This window comes from Lactuca sativa, chromosome 2 (assembly GCF_002870075.4).
Source record: "Lactuca sativa cultivar Salinas chromosome 2, Lsat_Salinas_v11, whole genome shotgun sequence".
Lineage (NCBI taxonomy): Eukaryota > Viridiplantae > Streptophyta > Magnoliopsida > Asterales > Asteraceae > Lactuca > Lactuca sativa.
The window spans coordinates 129,903,448-129,906,462 of record NC_056624.2 but is presented as its reverse complement, the minus strand read 5'-3'; the positions used below and the strand labels follow the sequence as shown (position 1 = coordinate 129,906,462).

Genomic DNA, 3,015 nt, shown 5'->3' with positions numbered 1-3,015 from the left:
TATTATAAGGGAAAAAAGACTTACTCTTGGGGTTTGATGAACTCTCATAGGCCAAGAAGGGAACATGTCAAAAGTAGCCGATAGCCTTGGTACTGTTGTGTATAAAACTGCAACAAAATTACACAATTAAAAAAAATCTTTTACAATAAATAACATCCAAGAAATTAAAAACAAAACATAATCACACATTAAAAAAGATTGAAGTGGGTAGAAAATGGATAGCTAATCCATATCTTTTGACACTTTCAAACCCTCTTTTTCTAATTAGACATACTAATAAATGTATGTTCTTGAGGGTGTGGTTTTCAAGTAACAGATAAAAGTGAACACAAACTCAAAACTCAAAACTCAAAAACATACAGGACAGTGAAGCAGGTCCATCCCATGACTCCATTAAAGTTGATGACCAGGGAAATCAAAACTACTATTGTTATCTTTTATAAGAAGACTTCAAGTATCCTTCCACTTGTATATTATATATTATGGGGGTGTTTGGCAAAAAAAAAACTTATTGCTTATTAGCTTATAACTTATTAGGTTATAAGCTAATAAGTATGGGGTAACTTATGAAAAAATGACTACTTATTAGAGGTTTCCATCAGAAGAAGTTATTTTTTATCCAAACACTTTTTTTTAACTTATATATAGCGGTGTTGAACCTCTAATAAGCTAATAAGTTGTTTTAATAAACTTAGCCAAACACCCCCTATATCAATCAAAATCAACAAAACTTTCCCTATTTAAACAAGTATCACACTAGAAAACACAAAGTTTGACAGAGAAGAAAACTCCAACAACAATGAATTTAAGGAGAACTGAGAATGCACATATATCTTAGTATTATGAACACACAATGACTCTTAATTTATCTTATTATTGGATTGGAACAAGAACAACTTAAATTAGAATGAATAATTAAAATGAAATACAAAAACTTTGCAACACAAGGAATATAATGGACTCTGTAGTTTTGATCAGCATCATTTTGAGCTTACTCAAAATACAACAGTCTTGTTGTGTTGATAAGGTAGAACGCGTAACTCACAATATGACTTGATTGCCTTCATAAGGCATTGTTTTTCAAGATTCTCAGATTTCTGAATAAAACTCAGCAAATTATCCTTGTGCGAGACTCTCTCAACCTGCAAACCCAAACAGAAACTATTTGACTTTTCACCTTAGCATATATATACTGCATACTACTGATATTGAGAAACTTAAAACTCTTTGATTACCATCTGCTCAATGATTGGGCCCCCATCAAGCTCCTCCGTGACAAAATGGGTTGTGGCACCAATCAATTTGGCCCCAGCTTCAAAAGCCTGTCATTCTCCAATAAAAAACATAAAAACATAAAAAGCTTAAAACAGAATTTGGAAATTGGAACAAAGAACCTGCCTGCCTAGATGGATTTCCTCCCTTGAATGATGGCAATAAGCCATGATGTATGTTGATCACATCCTTCCCATATCTTTTCAAAAAGTTTCCAGACAACACCTGTCCTGGGTAAATAAACAAATAAGACCTTTTTCCCAATCCTGCTGCTATACTACTACTAGAAAAACATTTACCTGCATGTATCTAGCAAGGACCAAGAAATCTGTATCTTCAACCAACCCCAATATCTCATCTTCTACATTCTTCTCCTTTGACTTGGACAGATAATGATATGGAATCTCATGTCTTTCAAGGAACCGCATCACATGGGTATTCCCCACCCTATCATGATTGCTGTTCAAAATACAGACATATTATACACATCATTTACTGGTCAAAGATAACAAGTAATAAAAAAATTTCCAGACATTATGTTTCAAATGGTTCCTCTAGCCTACCCTCCTGATTACTAATTATTACTTGTTTTCTTAAATCTCTTATTTGTTGTTGCTGCTATTTGGTTCATGTTGGTTGCTAGTTGCACCCTGATTTTATGCTTGATCACTTTGTCATACATAAAGAAAAGAAAGATGCCCAACGTATACAGGGGAAAAAATCCATTCATTGAATGGGATAAAAAAACATACAAAAGAAATACGAACCTCCTTTGAAGTCATTCAATCTGGCTAATGCAGAAAACGGATCGTCGTCGGTATCAGCAAGTGATGACTATATTCCTTTTTCTCTATTTCTTCACATCACCATGGCACCTCCGACCCACCACGACCGTCGATGAACACCAACAGCAATCCCTTAAAATGTTATGAAATGGAGGCTGACCCGCCACCGACTGAATCGCCACAGTAGCATATCGCCTGGAGAATCCAAATAAGAAAGAAGAGGTGGGGAAAGGAAGCAGATGGCAGAAGGAAAGGAAAAGAAAGAAAATAAAATAAAAGGAGTCGAGACGAAACCTGAAAGTATTCCACTGGACCAAGAAAAAACCCTAAATCTTCTCATTTTCTGCAATCGATTGTAATAATCACATCAACATGGCACCTCCGACTCACCACCACCGTCGATGAAGACCAATCGGGAAATCGAAGCAGATCTTTACCATTTGCATTCATAATAGGTCGGAGTGGATATTAGCGAAAGCAGCAATGGTGGAGAAAATGAGAAAGAGTTAGGGAATCGATGCCCTCTACCAATTAGATCGCACGGGACCAACAGTTTTTCCTTCCTCCCAACCCCGAAAGACGTGGAATCAATGCCCTCTATTTTTGGAAGTCGGATCGATGGATACTCGTCCTTGTTAGATTTTTTTAGGCTTCAAAATTGATAGATTTTTTTTCGATTCTTTCAAGTTTGAATCAGAAAATGAGAAAGAGTTAGGGAAATCAAGAGTGCAATGCTCGTCCTTGTTAGGTTGAAGATGAAAGATAGATAGAAGATAGAAAAAAAAGGCGGGTTTTCAAAATTTTGGGGATTTCATTTCCCCCCTTGTCTACTAAAAGCGCGTTTCATTAAAATTATAAAGCGACAGGTACAGACGACGTGCGTTTAAGATAAAGCGCCCTCCGTGTTTTTAATTTTTTTTTCTTGAGACACCAAATTAAGGGCACGCAATAAAGCGTG

At 36.0% G+C, this 3,015-nt stretch overlaps 1 long non-coding RNA gene across 1 annotated transcript; it reads right to left on the bottom strand.

Annotated features, from left to right (window-relative positions):
* Positions 1-785: 785 nt before the first annotated feature.
* On the bottom strand, positions 786-1,333 carry LOC128132049 (uncharacterized). The gene is made up of 2 exons (XR_008229976.1): positions 1,236-1,333; positions 786-1,142 (listed from the first exon to the last, which is right to left on the bottom strand). It is a non-coding gene; the product is annotated as an uncharacterized LOC128132049 (long non-coding RNA).
* Between the last annotated feature and the right edge of the window lie 1,682 nt (positions 1,334-3,015).